A 16,438-nucleotide genomic window follows, 5' to 3' on the forward strand; every position below is an offset into this window, starting at 1 on the left:
AGAGCTAATTTGAGTGAGGCAGAGGCTACAAACTGTCTTCTATTATCTATTCTCTTCTTTCTCTTTTATCAAAAGAATCTTTGAATGCTAGTTGGGCACATGTTTATTTTGATCAGAGGTCCATTTCACCTTGATAGCACAGTTCAGTTCAGTTCAGTTCAGTCGCTCAGTCATGTCTGACTCTTTGTGACCACATGAATCGCAGCACGCCAGGCCTCCCTGTCCATCACCAACTCCCGGAGTTCACTCAGACTCACGTCCATTGAGTCCGTGATGCCATCCAGCCATCACATCCTCAGTGGTCCCCTTCTCCTCCTGCCCCCAATCCCTCCCAGCATCAGAGTCTTTTCCAATGAGTCAACTCTTTGCATGAGGTGGCCAAAGTATTGGAGTTTCAGCTTTAGCATCATTCCTTCCAAAGAAATCCCAGGGCTGATCTCCTTCAGAATGGACTGGTTGGATCTCCTTGCAGTCCAAGGGACTCTCAAGAGTCTTCTCCAACAACACAGTTCAAAAGCATCAATTCTTTGGTGCTCAGCTTTCTTCACAGTCCAACTCTCACATCCATACATGACCACTGGAAAAACCATAGCCTTGACTACACGGACTTTAGTCGGCAAAGTAATGTCTCTGCTTTTGAATATACTGTCTAGGTTGGTCATAACTTTTCTTCCAAGGAGTAAGCGTCTTTTAATTTCATGGCTGCATCACCATCTGCAGTGATTTTGGAGCCCAAAAAAATAAAGTGACACTGTTTCCACTGTTTCCCCATCTATTTCCCATGAAGTGATGGGACCGGATGCCATGATCTTCATTTTCTGAATGTTGAGCTTTAAGCCAACCAAATAACCAAGTTCTGGTCAGTAGGACTGAGTAGAAGAGGTGTGCCTAGGCCATTGACAGGATCCCTTCTGCTGCTCTTTCTTTTTCCTGCTCTACAGGATGTATGTGTGATGAGACAGTGGAAGCAGCCATCTTGGACATAAAATAAAAGTTGTACGTTGAGGCTGGTAGGTCAAAAATATAGAGGCATCTGGTGATGATGGATGAACATGCCAAACTAGGACTGACTTAAATTTACCTTTACCTCAGGTTTTTTTCATCCTTCTTTCAGGGATCTAGTCAAATTTAAATATACCTGAGACAAACTCTGCTCTCAGCACTCACAAAGTTAATGGATTTGTTTTTCTTACACAATTATTAATGGAAAAGAAAAAAATGTTAGGCTATATGTAATCCTAATAAATTACTTCAGCTGTCCAGGAGTGAGTGATGGGTCTAAAATAGATAGGAGTATAATTAAAGTTGATAGTTAAAGTGAGACATAAATAGCTTATAGGTACTTAGTGACATACGCATTTACTCAAAGTATTTATTGCTTCTCTCTGAAGCATTTTTCATCTTGCTAATATCCTTTAGGGACTGATGAATCTGCTTGCCTTTTCCTTATTTTAAATGGAATTCTGCTTTAAAAACAATTAAGAAGGAATTTTAGAGGGCCCTTTGTCATTATAAGACTGGATACCCTACTAACATTCCTAATTATCAGGCCCATATTTTTTTCTGGAAAAGCTACTTTAATGGACTTAACAGTAATGTCCATGATTTTCATAGGAAATATGTTTTTTTCTTTCTCACACCAGGCAATGTCCCTCATCCCATGAGCTCAATTACTGTCTCTTTATCAGAGCACACACATAATTGTTTGCTGAGACAGGTACTTACTCAGTTTTGTCAATATGCAACTCAGTTTTGTCAATATGCAATGCATTGACTACACATCGATTTGTACTGAATACTCTGCTAATTAAAATATAATCTTGAAAACTATAGAATTCTAAACATTCTTCCCAAACATGCTTATTTCCCTTCAAAATGCAATGCCCTTGTTGCTCTAATGCTGCACCTTTAAAACCTGATGCTGCTTCATCTGGGCTTCCCTAGTGGTTCAGATGGTAAAGAATCTGCCTGTACCACAGGAGACCTGGGTTCGCTCCCTGGGTTGGGAAGATTCCCTGGAGAAGGGAACAACTACCCACTCCAGTAGCTGCTGCTGCTTCATCCACGACCCCATTTTCTTTGCTCCAACCCTCATGAGTTTTCATCTAAACCAGGTAAATTCCATTTTGAAGGACAAACAGTACCTCCTTACTCTTCATTCAGATACAAAGATTCTTAAGACACCATAATTTGGTCTTCCCTGGAAAGAGAGGCTGGAGATAGGATTCTGCTTTTAAAAGTGTTTTTAAAAAATGACTGAGGAGAAATATGTGTATGTATTTCTGCAGGTCCTAAGAAGACATGGGTTCCACTATCAAAACAGAATTACATGGACTTTTCAAGGGGGAAACATAGTATCTGTATAATATTTCATTCTAAAATATTGTATTTTTTAGCCTTAGACCCAATTGATTATTTTTAATGTTTTTCCTGAAGAACTATGGCTCACCTCCAGTAGGTTCTGGGGATGAAATTACTTGTGCCATGAAGATGAAGGAGGCAGGCATATAACAAGGGGTTGAGGATTGTAACTGAGTATTCTAGAAGCTTGATTTTAAATATTTTCTAGGAAAAAAAAATGATAGCTTCTACAATACAAAATTCTACAAAAGTACATAATTTAATAGATTCTGTCCAGCATGCCCACAATTTACTAAATAAAATTTAAACCCTTGTATTAACCCAGATAGCAATTTTAGTATAATAAGTGCTTACTGGGTCCACTGAAGAAATAAACTCAGAGAAATTACAAGGCTTTTGAAAAGTTAAAAACAAAGTCAGGGATGCAGAATGTGTCTATCACTGATTCTCAAATTTTAGCATCAGAATCATTTGGAGGGGAGTAATGATAAAACAGTTGTTGCACTGCAATCCACATGTTTCTGACTCACTAAATCTGGGGCATTTCCAGTAAGTTCTCAAGTAGTGCTGATGCCACTGGTCTAGGGACCACACTTGAGAACCGCTGTCCTACATTAAGGAAGAACATAAGGACATCAAAGAGGGAGCTCAATCTTCACCTCCAGGAGGGCACAGCCACAAGTGGTGTCAGACTAAGCACCTGAGAAAAATCTAGAAGACATGGTTCCCTAATAAATTATGTAAACTCACTGTATTGAAGAAAGCCAGGCAGGAACTATGGGAAGCGGCATGAGGAGAGAGGCAGAGTGATGGAAGACCAAAGACCAGTGGACAGCAGTGAATGCATGGAGATGAGAAAGACAGGCTGGGATCTGGGACCTTTTGTTGTAGCGTTGCATTGCTTGCACCTGGACAAACATCTCCTTGAGCAACAAAATACAAAGTAAATATAAGGGACTAAAAGAAACTGCATGCACGCATGTGTGCGTGCTAAGTCGCTTCAGTTGTGTCCGTGTCTCTGCAACCCCATGGTCTGTAGCCTGCCCGGCTCCTCTGTTCATGGGATTCTCCATGGCAACTGGAGTGGGTTGCCATCCCCTCCTCCATGGGATCTTCCCCACCAGGGGTTGAACCCAAGTCTCTTACGTCTCCTGCATTGGGAAGCAGATTCTTTACCATTAGTGCCACGTGGGAAGCCTGCAGGCATGGGTAGTTCAGGCAAATTCCAGACCACAAGCTACAAAGAGACTAAACAGCCCAACTCCCAACTCATGAAGAGCCAGGGACACAAGGAGAGAGTTGGGAGGAAAAGCAGGGTACTGTGGCCCCCTGAACACACCACCACCTATGGGGTGGGCAAACCACCTAAGCCACCCCACCAGCCCTTGGATATACCCCTACCCTCACCCCAGTTAAGGAACCAGCTCATCCCATCCTGCTCAGATAGCAAGATAGCAAATGAACCTGTTACTTGTTCTCACTGTAGCAGGGGTCCCAATAAAGCCTTGCCTGAATTTCTTGTCTGACTCTTGATCAATTTCTGTTGATTAAGGAGGCCAAGAACCATGGTCCATAACAAAGACAGCAACTAGATTTGTTCTTTCAACATATTATATATTGACTGAGTATGTATTATGTGCCCACAAACTGAGCTGGGGGGTTAGGGACTCATTAGTGTTCCATCAAAATAGAAAATGCTTCTGCTTTCTTCAATACTGTGGCTAGGGAAAATAAACAATAAGTAATTATACAAATCAATATAAAACATATCAGATATATCTATAATATATAAATGCTATGGAGAAGAACAGGGCAGGGTAGGTTGAATTTAAGTGTTCATTTTTCACACGGGTGATGTGGGAAGGGTGCCCACCAGATATCAGACATAAGAGCTGCTGCAAGAATCTGAGACAGTTCCAACTGGTAACCTTAGCAATTATTTATCCTCCAGATGCCAAGATTAGTACAAAGAACTCCAGATAGAGAGGGTGTAGAGTTCATGAGAGCCCTCTAACTTAGAAGTCTACTGTATTCATACATTCACAGATCTTGTTCAAGTAAGTCTGGGAGAGAAGAGAAAGCATTTATTGGTTTTGTGGTCAGTCAGTTTACAGATTCTGAACTATATCCCATCCACAGATATGCTGTGAAAGATCAGGCTTAGGAAATAGGTTTGCATACTTCATAGTTCAGGTCTCAAATGAAATTCCTCTAGCACACAACGATCACAATCAGGAAACAGTAATACCATTTATTTAGTTGTTCTAATTACAGCAACGCTTCCTTCTTTCACTTTCAGGATGGCAGAAAATAGGACTAAGGTCAGTCAACATCTCTGAAATCATCTAGCACAGATGGTTCAATTAGGAAGAAAATTCTATGAATTCTAAGGTAACGTTTTGTTTTTTTCATCCTATAGTAAAGAGGCAGAAGGAATGAGGATTCCCTGTCCGGCAGAGCCCTACCTTTTTAAATATATAAATACTTACACCACCACGAAATGCAAATGCTTATGTATTTTATCCAAATTAAGTCTACTTAGTTCTGACCATATCAGAAAAAGGAAGAAAAAAAAGAAAGGAAAAAAATCCAAAACAAAGTCTCAAACACTTCTTCCCATGTGCTCCTTATGTGGGCATATATATGAATTCTGTTTCCCTCCACATTGAGAACTCTTCAGCACTCACAGTGAAATATGCTGTTTGTATATTACTGTTAATCTCTTAATTTTTTTCATTTACATGAGGTCAGTTCCTAGTTTCCTCAGCTACATCAAGCTGACTGCTACACTCCAAAGCATAAGACTTACGGAAAAAAGCAATTGGACATTCCTGATCCACTGATGGATGAAAATACTTTCTGAATTATCAGATCTTTTTAAAAAGCCCGTGGTACATTTAATTATATAGACATATTTCCTCTGCATTGCTTTTTAAGCTTTGAAAATATCAAAATCATGACATGACATGAGAAGAATTCTATTTTGACAAAATGAAAAACACACAAATTCTTCTACTCAGAAAAAAAGGAATGTAATGCAGAAAATAAACACAAAAATAGAACTGGCTGAAAACCAGCAACCACAAGAAAAGAAGTGCTGCAGGAAATGGAACTAATCAGTTACTATAGTGAAGATTTTTTTCCCAGACTTTCTTGGGTTGAAAAAAATTACAAATTAACACAGAAACTAGGAGTTTGAACAAAGTTACATATGTAGTCTTAAAGAATTTCATGTGACTATTTATTTATTTTTTGAAAGGACAATAGACTTTTTATTTAGTGCAATTTCTAAATTTAATCTCCTTGAGATTCTTCCGGTATCTTAGTGAAACTTTGATTAGCAGGGTGAGAGCTTTTGAAGAATAAGGTCTATATAATCATGCCATGATATCCTTTCTAAGGATATAAATGTTTTTGTCCCTAACTCATTTCAAGGGTCAGTGCATTCGGTAACAGACTTGCTTTGGCTGAATCCCCACTCAGCTCAGCAACAGTCAGTGCCTACAGAATAGCCTTCCTTGAGTTACCAGTTATCTCCACACTGGCAAATTTTGTAATATGAAAGTTGCTCCTTCCGGTTATTCTCTTATCATGGCTCACTCATATTGTTTGGTTATTTTGGTACGTGTGTGTGCATTCAGTCACTCAGTCATGTCTGACTCTTTGCGACCTCATCATGAACTGCAGCTGCCAGGCTCCTCTGTTCATGGAATTGTCCAGACAAGAATACTGGAGTGAGTTGCCATTTCCTACTTCAAGGGGATCAAATCATGGAGGGATCGAACCCATGTCTCTTGCATCTCCTGCATTGGCAGGTGAATTCTTTATGACCAGGGCACCAGCTGGGAAGCCCCATTTTGGTACAAAACATACCAATTGCTTTTTAACTGTTTTATGCCTAAGAAATGCTGTTTCTAAATGTGGATATGGAAAACTGATCTCTATATCTCTCAAAATTGATTTAGAAACAATTGCCATTTATATGCTAGAGGTTTTTGGAAAACCGGTGTTATCAAACTTGCAAAATAGTTTGTGATTCTAAGTTTGCTTTTTTTTTTAAATTGTAAATAATTTACTTAAAAAAATCATTTACAAAAACATCTGACAGCCTCTGGCCATATCCAGAGATGGCAAATTTCAAAGCTGTAAAAGATAGAAAATAACCTTTATATAATTTCCAATATCATACTTGAATTATAGTGCAGTGTCAAGAAATAAATGGTGCCCAGAAACTCAGACCTTGTCTTGACATCCTGGGTTGTTACAATCACAATATCTAAAAACTAGGTTAGAAAACATATGACTTATTTCCATTTGATTTGTACACAAGAAAACTTAGGTCTCAAGAGTTGAAATTCATTATCCAAACTGCTTAGCAGAAGAGGCAAGTAATGAAGTCAGGTTTCCGGACGCCAAGGTGTGTTGATAGTCACTAATTATCATGGTGTAAAAGACCTCCAGTCAGTTACAGAAAAACACAACAGGTAATGGATTGGAAAAAAAAAAAAAAAACTAACATGGATCTTTTGTCACATCCTTGTTTTAATCCACAAAAACTTACTATATATAAATTAGCGAAGGTCTTGTGCTATTTTAGCCACCATTTCACCATATTCAGGCAAAAGACATTAGGATTGAAGAGCCTGGCTGATGAAAAGGAATCTAAATCAGAATACTTTGTGGATTTTTTTTTTTTTAACTCATTCTCTTTGTATTTTAGAAATATAAAAATGAAGTTGATGAAAGTATACTTTCTGCAAGACACTCTGTTAAGTGCATTACATATATGACATCATTTACTTCTTTTGATTATTACTATTCAGTTCAGTTCAGTCACTCAGTTGATTGTTTCCGACTCTTTGTGACCCCATGGGCTGCAGCTATTAAATCAGTTTTAATCTCACTTTTTTGAGACTATTAACATAGCAATGGTCATATAGCCAGAAACTGCTGGAACCAGCACTGGAATCCATATGATTCCACAATCTATTTTTATCCATGAATTAAACTGCTTAACTCTTAAAAGTGATTCCCTGCCTACCTCCTTATCGTTTTCTAATAAAATATATTTCTTTTAAATAATTAAAGAAGTTGCTTCTGCCCCTGAAAAACACTATACTCCTAATGTTAGATAGAAACAAACATTAAAATTGATTCTAAACAGGAATAAATAAGATAACCAGGAAGTTCAATTGAAAATCTTTATGCATTGAGTATCTAAAATGTCTTCTCCAAGTTTCCATGCCAACCTTTCTACGATGCTAAAATAAGCTGTGTAACAACAGTTACTCACACTGCATTATGTAGGCTTTTGATACATTAATTTTTTTAATAAGCCCAATTAAATGTTGAATATTTAGCACATGGAGGAAGTAACATTGGCACAAGTCGTTGTGAGGCAAGCAATGCATTGCTTTTGTTTTTCTAAATGAGAGAAGCCTTAAAAACAGATATGAAGGAGACTTTTTATTTCCGTTAACTTTCTTTTTATGTATATCCATAGTTAGTCATAGCTTTTCAAAATAGAGTTTTATAAAAGTTATGCTTAAAAATATGAAAAGCTCTAACTGCTTAACACTGAATTTGTAGAAGACAAATCTGGAAATCTAGGGCACTTCCATCATCCATTCAGACCACCTGATAAAGGAAAAAATACATAAATAAAAACCCAATGGAGCTGAACAGGTCTGCTGATTGTTCTTATGCAGTTTGAAGAGATTTCTTTTTATTAATCAAGCTCCTTAAGGACAAATATATTGTGGTTTCATTGACTGTTAAGTATTATAGGGGCTTCCAATGGGGAACAAAAGGGACTTCTGCAGGTCAAGAGGCAAGAGTGGGGGATCTGCCAGGTGGGTTCAGCCTTCAACATGCAGAAAGCCCAGGCTGATGGCAGCCCAGACAGGATGGTAAGAACAGAGATGCTCACAACAGCAACAGAGAGGGGAACGGAAGGCACCAGCAATAATAACAACCCAACAATAGCAATTAAAGTGACAGTGAGAGTAACTAAAATTTAAAGTGAAAGTGAAGTCGCTCAGTCGTGTCCGAGTCTTTGTGATCCCAAGGATTGCAGCCTAGCAGGCTCCTCCGTCCATGGGATTTTCCAGGCAAGAGTACAGGAGTGGATTGCCATTTCCTTCTCCAGGGGATCTTCCCAACCCAGGGATGGAACCCAGGTATCCTGCATTGTAAGCAGACGCTTTACCGGCTGAGCCACCAGGGAATTGTATCTGGCAGGGTACAAGCTTCCAGAAAGAAAAAAAATGTTAAGGCATATATGGTCTCTGCCTCAAAGAACTTAGAATCTAACCAATAAGAAAAACAAAAGTTGATTAAGCAATGGGAATAAACCTAAATGCCACAACAGATGAGATTTGAAGAGTTAATGGCATACAGAGCCAAGACATCTAGCCCAGTGGAGCAGAGACTCCCCAGTGAAAATGATGACTAAGCATGCATCCCTACAGCAGAAATGGAGAATAAAGGAAGAGGAGGTACAAGAGATGAGGCTCAGAAATACTTATGGGTGTCAGCTGATTAATACAAACATCAGAATTTAATTTGTGCCTTACCAGGCTGTGCAGTAGAACTTAATAGGTCATACTTAAAGAGCAGATTCAGGTAGTCATAGATCAATAAGAAAAGACAACTGTAAATTCATTAGAGTCATGACTACTTTTGTTTCATTGCCCAGAATTATGGGCTACACTAAGCTGATGCCACACTGATCTATTGATCTGTACTTTCTGTCCATAAGTCACAATATGTTTGAATAGAGTATTTTATTTCTAAGAAGGTAGCATCAACCATTATTTTCTCCAAATGAGGAAATTTTAAGATATGACCAAAGGTAAAAAGACAAAAAAAAAAAAAAAAAAAGCTTACACATAAGAACTTTTTAAGACTTTAATTAATGACTCTACTAATGTCAATTTCTTGGATTAAGGTCGCAGGCCATAACACTCTCTCTGGGAGAGACCTACAGCTGCAACCCTCTTGCACATACTAATAATTTTGAAACTTATTTTATCTATTGATCTAAACCTCCAATCAGTCACTCTAAGTCATAAAATACCGATGATAGTCATAACAATTTCAAGTTATTTTGAAAAGTATTTGCCACAAACATTTCTTGAAATATCACATAAATTGGTGGGCAATATTTTCTTCCATCTGAGATTTAAGCTTCATCAACCTACTTCAGTGACATGATTTCGTATCATTTATAGTCTCCTGTGCTTCCTGGGTGGCACTAGTGGTAAATTGGCACTAGTGCCAATGCAGGAGACCTTAGAGACACTGGTTCGAACTCTAGGTTGGAAAGATGTCCTGGAGGAGGGCATGGAAACCCACTCCCATTTTCTTGCCTGGAGAATCCCATGGACAGAGGAGCCTGGTGGGCTACAGTCTAACGGATTGAGAAGAGTTGGACACAACTAAAGGGATTTAGCACACACAGCATGCATAGTCACGTGTATAAATTTCTAGTTCACTCTTTTTCCTATTTTTGGAGCTCAAACTACTGTCGTATGCTAAAATCCATCATTTCTGCCCTGGGCATATGCATAATGCTATGACATCTTCCTTGATTCAGAAGTATATAGCCACACCTTTCTGCTCTGATTAACTCTTGATGTCTAAGTTACTCTCTTTTCTTATTATGTTCTCTCCTATCACAGGTGAGATCCAGCTGGTGAAACACAAAGAAGTCCCATCCTTTGCACCAGAGCACTGTAGAAATGATGCTGAAATGAGCGGTCTGGTTTTATACCCAGTGTAAGAAGCAGCTCACCACCATTTTGTGGCTTCTCTCAAGATGAGCACAACAAAATTTCCCAATTTGAATTACATCAATGAAGATAACATTTTCTGAACTCCAACTCTAAACATATGGTCTGTCAAATGATTTTTATATGATTTATGACTTTATGAAGTCTTGTAAAGCTGAACAACTGAACTGCATTATCAAATAATCTATCATTTATTAAAAATAATAATGTCATGGGATGCTAGTACTTATGAAAACAATAATTATTGAATTCAGCATGTGACGCTTCTCCATTAATATATACTATAGAATGGAATACATGAAGCATAAACCATTGATCCCAAAAGTGGATCATAAATGTACTTTTCATATTATCTTTACAAAAGGCAAAATTCCAGCTGACAGAGTTCTAACATGCCAAACTCTTTCCTGTTCTTTCTCTAAGAAGTTAGAAAAGAAACATCCATCATTACAGCTGAAGCAGGTTGTTTTTTTTTTAAAGAATATTTAAGAGTTTACAAGAAGCAAGGAGGAAGCATAACGACAGACAGATGAAGATGGGAGGAAAAGGTCATGATCCAATCAGACATCCTTTATTTCTGAAGAATTAATTATGTGGTTTCCTACTAATGATAAAAAGAGAAGGAGGGCACTTGAGAGGTGCTGCCACAGAAAAGGCTTTTAAAAGCCATCAGTTGCTACTGATTCTAAAATCCCTAATAAACCATTTAGCAAACTGCACGTTATGTTTAGGTACATCACACAAATGTGCTGTTAGCACATAGGTGCACTCCAAAGCTTGTTCAAGTTACCGCCCCAGGAAGAAAGGGCAAGACTATGTCGGCCATGTTTCCTTCCAGCACACTTCCTGGCACACTGTTGTGCTCCCAACAGCATTTGTTTAACGAATCAATAATTTACTAGGTGTCCCTTTACACACACTAGAGAAAAGGTTAGCCTGACTCAATATTAAAATAGAAAATTAAAAAAAGCTCTGAACTCGACTTTAGAGGCAGGTTGGCATAATGAGCGATTTTCAAAAGAAGGTGCCGTGCATTCTCTTTCATCTCACTGACATTAATCAACGTGACTGCATCCAGACAGCATGGACAAGATACTGTCACATATTCCAACATGCAATCAGCAAGAGCAATTGTGTTCAAATGTTTCTGTGTGATATGGGTCAGGTTCAAAACAAACCCAATGACATTTAAAACTGTGAGTCTGAAAAGGGAGCAAAGTAAACGATACTGCTGGAAACTATCCTGTGAAACTATAATTTCTCAAGAAGTAAAGGGCCTTACAAAAGGGAAAATGTTTTGCCTCGTTAAAGAATAACTCTCAGAAGGTCTTGGGTTGTCTAAAGAATTTTCCCTTAAATACACACCCTTATAATTACAAGTAAAATAAATAATATAGAATAAGACTTCAGCTGGAAAGATTACTAAGCCCTGGCAACATTCTTTTCTCTTTGTACAGAGAAATAAAATTCGTGTAGGTGAAGGCTGATGCTTCATTATTAGTCATTATTAGAGTTTTCTCCATGTCCTTCTTTAGAATGCTAATTATGTTCACACATACAAAAGTATGCGTTTTAAACTGTTCTCACTAAATTTAAAGATAAATTGCAAGAAAAAAGTAACCCTATGGAAGAAGTACCCTCTTATTATAGCATATGGGTTTTAGCTCTGTATACTTATTCATATTAAGAAATGAATCACTGGAGGTCTTACAGGAAAGCCTGGCCTTAGTAATCTCCTGATCCATTTATCATCAGCAGATGCTCACTCTGGGTGCAACCTGAATGATTGCTCCCAGAAAGCTCATAATTGCTATAATTAGGGTCACATGACCTCCAGCTTGTCTTGCTTAGGAAAAAAAAATTAAAAAGCAGATGGCCAAATATTAGCATTTGAATGAGCATCAGAGGTCCTTTAGATGAGGGGAGCTAAAGTTGAATGCACCAGAAAGCTGTGAATGGCTGATCTAAAACACACTTAAAAGAGTAGTTTATGCTTTTTTTTTTTTTTTTTTAATTGTCCATCCTGCTCTCTGCAGAGGCCCACCTTCCTTTATAAAAGCTAAATCTGGGCAGTCCTACCCCACTCATCTACCCAGCAACCAGGCTACTACAGAGTGCAAGGAAAGAGGAATGATTGTACTTAAATCTTTCTACTTTGAGTTCTATTTTTTCTTTAGAGTATCAGTTCAGTTCAGTTGCACAATCATGTCTGACTCTGCGACCCCATGGACTGCAGTGCACCCGGCTTCCCTGGTGGCTCAGTAGGTGAAGAATCCACCTGCCAAATGCAGGAGACACAGGAGACTCTGGTTCAACCCCTGAGTCGGGAAGATCCCCTGGAGAAGGCAATGGCAACCCACTCCAGTATTTTTGCCTGGGAAATCCCATGGACAGAGGAGCATGGTGGCCTACAGTCTATGGGGTTGCAAGAGTTGGACATGACTTAGTGACTAAACCACAGCACTATATTTGAAGAACTAAAACCATCCCCTAAATACTTTTCTTAAGAAACAATATTTTAATTATAAAGTGAAAGTGTTAGTCCCTCAGTTGTGTCTGACTCTGCAACCCCATGGATTGTAGCCCGCCAGGCTCATCTGTTTACGGAATTTTCCAGGCAAGAATACTGGAGGGGCTAGCCATTTCCTCCTCCAGGGGATTTTCCCTACCCAGGGATCAAACCGAGTCTCCTGCACTGCAGGCAGATTCTTTACCATCTGAGACACTGGGAAAGCCACATTCATCGTAAGGGCAAATACAAATTAAAAATAAGGGGCTTAATTCTCCCTATTGAAAATAAGCTTAGAGACTCCCCCCTTTCATTTTTCTTTTACAATTTCTTCCATTATCCTTTTCAAACGCATGTAATTCTTCATAATGGGCTAATTAAGTCTCAGGCCACGCTCACATTCAGAAATGTTTTTTCAAAGACCTGGGAGACATCTTTTTGAAATGCAAGCCTCAAGGGGTAATAGCTCCTCTATCTCCCTTGCTGGAGAGTATTAGAGCCTAATTTAGGTTGGCTTCTTGCTCCAAGTTGTAAAACTACTTCCCCTTATAAAGGTACTAGAAGCCTCTCTCTCTCTCCGTAGAAGAAAATCAATTAGCTAACACAGATGGTCACCCCAATTGCCAAGTAAATTCAGTCCTCTTATTAGAGGACTAGTTATTATTTATCTTGAAAGGTTCTACGCGACAGGTTGTATTTGCTTGGCTATTTAGAAGGTTGAAATTTCTTTTGGTCTTTGCATTCTCTTAGTGGATTGCCTCTGGATGCTCATCACATTCTAATTTAATGCTTATTCATTAACAGGACTGTTTCCTTTGTCTACTAACTTTGTGGAAAGGATTTCTGGGTTGGGAGAGGTTTTTGTTTTTTAATTATATTTCCCCAGCAATTTCAATTCCAATTAACCCTTCTCCCTGGAGTAGAGGCCTTTCAGATAATTTAACAAATAATTCAAATGGCAAAATTCCAAATTTCCCAAGTGAAATTTATTAAAGAGATAAAATATTTAATTTTACTTTCATTTACCTTTAACTGCAAACAAACTTGGTAATATTCATTCCAAAATAAAACAAATCCAGATAGCATGAATGTCAGTTGGAACATTTGGCTCCCATGTGTCAAGATATTGGTGTTTATTTTTTCTTCTAAAAAAATATAACATAAAACATAATTTTCCTAATGGAAGCTCTTGGAACAGACCCTCAGATAAATATTTCTCTGTGCAATTATTCTTTGCGCACAAAAAGAGCAGGAAAAAAAATCTCATGGTGGATTAGATTCCTGCTCATAGTTTTCAAAAAAATAGATATACATAAAAGTAGTTCAACAAATATTTTTTGAAAGAAAAAAATTGGAAGGTTGAGACAGAGGGGGACATGGAAGAGGCAGAATCTTGGTCCAAAGTAAACTTGTCTTGCAACCTCTGTTCCAGGTCTAACCTTCCAGTCCTACCTAGCCCCTTCTCTGTGCCTTGGCTTGGCTTCTGTAGACCCCTTTTAGGATAAGCCCTTCTTTTTCTAGCTTTCACATTCTACTGTATCTATTTAAATTGTTTACCTTTAAACCCAGCTAAACTTCCTTTTCTTATAAGGTCCTTGTGAATCACAACGAAGTACATCTTTTCTGGATATCTCTAGAAAGTTACATCTGTACTTCGTATTTGATTGCATTGCCATGTATTAGCTGCTATTTATGTGTATTCACGTTTTCCCTTCCCTTAACTTGACGACAAGCTACCGGAGAGCAAAGGAACCATTTTTGGTTCCTTTTGTAAATACAAAGAAGATGCAAAAGTCAGTTACTTCATTGTTCAACAAAGCAGTGTAGGAAACTTTCAGAAATGTAATGTTTTGTCATCACAGTGTATGGCAAAATGCCAGGAGGAGGCATAAAAATGTTTGAAACGTGATTTGATTTGTTTTTTCTTTCAGAAAGTTTTTGGAGGTAAATGCTTTCTCTTCGGATTAAACATAGTATCTTCAATACTTCTATGTCATGCTTAGATCAGAGATACTTTTTACCAGTTCACTATTTATCTCATAAAGACCACACTGATATTATTCTTGATACCTAGCTCTTTATCTCACCATTTTGACACTGTCATAAATGATGTCCCATTCAGCTAGTCAAACTGTACCATTTTCTTGGATGAAGGAGTCCTTAATAAGGCACTCCACATGGAAGTATACCACTTTAACGGTGGGAAGATGATGAGGGGTGGGGGAAGGATGAACTGTACCCAAGGTATAGAATAGTTTATATATATATATATATATATATATATATATATATATATAAATTCTAGTCACAGATAAGTGCCTGATAGCCAAACAGAAATGTCTAAAAGGAAAGAAAAAAAAGAGTGAAACAGCCCCAATGATGACTCTGTCTTTTAATGATCTAGACTTTGGGGAATCAGGTTGTTTCTGACAGTTTCATAGTTCCATGGAAATTCACCAATGATGGTACTTCTAAACCATGTGTTGCTACCACTACTCTGATAGTAAAACCTTTGCATATGTGAAGTAAGCCCACATGAGAAGATACAGTTCTAATGCATCAGAGCAATTATTACTAAATCAAGAATTGAGAATACACATAGTTCATATGAGACCTCCGTTCTATGGGTGCTTTAGAAGTATTAAAAATGGTTCCTTTGCTCTCCAGTAGCTTGTCGTCAAGTTAAGGGAAGGGAAAACGTGAATACACATAAATAGCAGCTAATACATGGCAATGTAATCAAATACGAAGTACAGATGTAACTTTCTAGAGATATCCAGAAAAGATGTACTTCATTGTGATTCACAAGGACCTTATAAGAAAAGGAAGTTCAGCTGGGTTTAAAGGTAAACAATTTAAATAGATACAGTAGAAAGTGAGAGTTAGAAAAAGCGCATATCCTATAAGGGGTCTACAGAAGCCAAGCCAAGGCACAGAGAAGGGGCTAGGACTGGAAGGTTAGACCTGGAACAGAGGTTGCAAGACAAGTTTACTTTGGACCAAGATTCTGCCTCTTCCATCTCCCCTTGTCTCAACCTTCTAATTTTTCTCTTTCAAAAAATATTTGTTGAACTACTTTTATGTATATCTATTTTTTTAAACTATAAGCAGGAATCTAATCCACCATGAGGTTTTTTTTCCTGCTCTTTTGTGCACAAAGAATAACTATACAGAGAAATATGATATTCATGTAAAGGTAAAGAGCTTTTATATTTTCTAAACACAAAGTTAAAACAACTTTTGCCAGTTGGTCTCTTTGTTCTTCTGCACCTAAGCACAGTGTGTGGTGTGTGTGTGTGTGTGTGTGTGTGTGTGTGTGTGTGTGTTGGTCTCTTTGTTCTTCTGCAACTAAGCACTCTGTGTGTGTGTGTGTGTGTGTGTGTGTGTGTGTGTGTGTGTTCAGTCGCTTTAGTCATATTCAACTCTTTGCGACCCCATGTACTGTAGCCTGCAGCCTCTTCTGTCTCACCGGATTTTCCTGGCAAGAATACTGGAGTGGGTTGCCGTTTCCTCCTCTAGGGAATCTTCCCAATCCAGGAATCAAACCCACATCTCCTTCCTGTCTCCTGCATTACAGGCAGATTCTTTAACACTGAGCCACCAGGGAAACCACTGAGCACCTTAGTAGTAACCAAAAAGAAAGTTTATAAAAACTGCCCAGACATAGGAAAATCAGAAAATTAACAAATTTCTAATTTCTAAAAAATCAGAACATTAACAAATTTCTGATTTCTAAAAATATCAGAAAATTAATAAAATTCAGCCCCTATAATAT

At 38.1% G+C, this 16,438-nt stretch overlaps 1 protein-coding gene across 18 annotated transcripts in view; it reads right to left on the minus strand.

Annotated features, from left to right (window-relative positions):
- Positions 1-16,438, minus strand: part of MAP2 (microtubule associated protein 2) — a 298,493-nt gene that overhangs the window by 200,355 nt on the left and 81,700 nt on the right. The window lies entirely within an intron of this gene.

This window comes from Capra hircus, chromosome 2, assembly GCF_001704415.2.
Source record: "Capra hircus breed San Clemente chromosome 2, ASM170441v1, whole genome shotgun sequence".
Classification (NCBI taxonomy): domain Eukaryota; kingdom Metazoa; phylum Chordata; class Mammalia; order Artiodactyla; family Bovidae; genus Capra; species Capra hircus.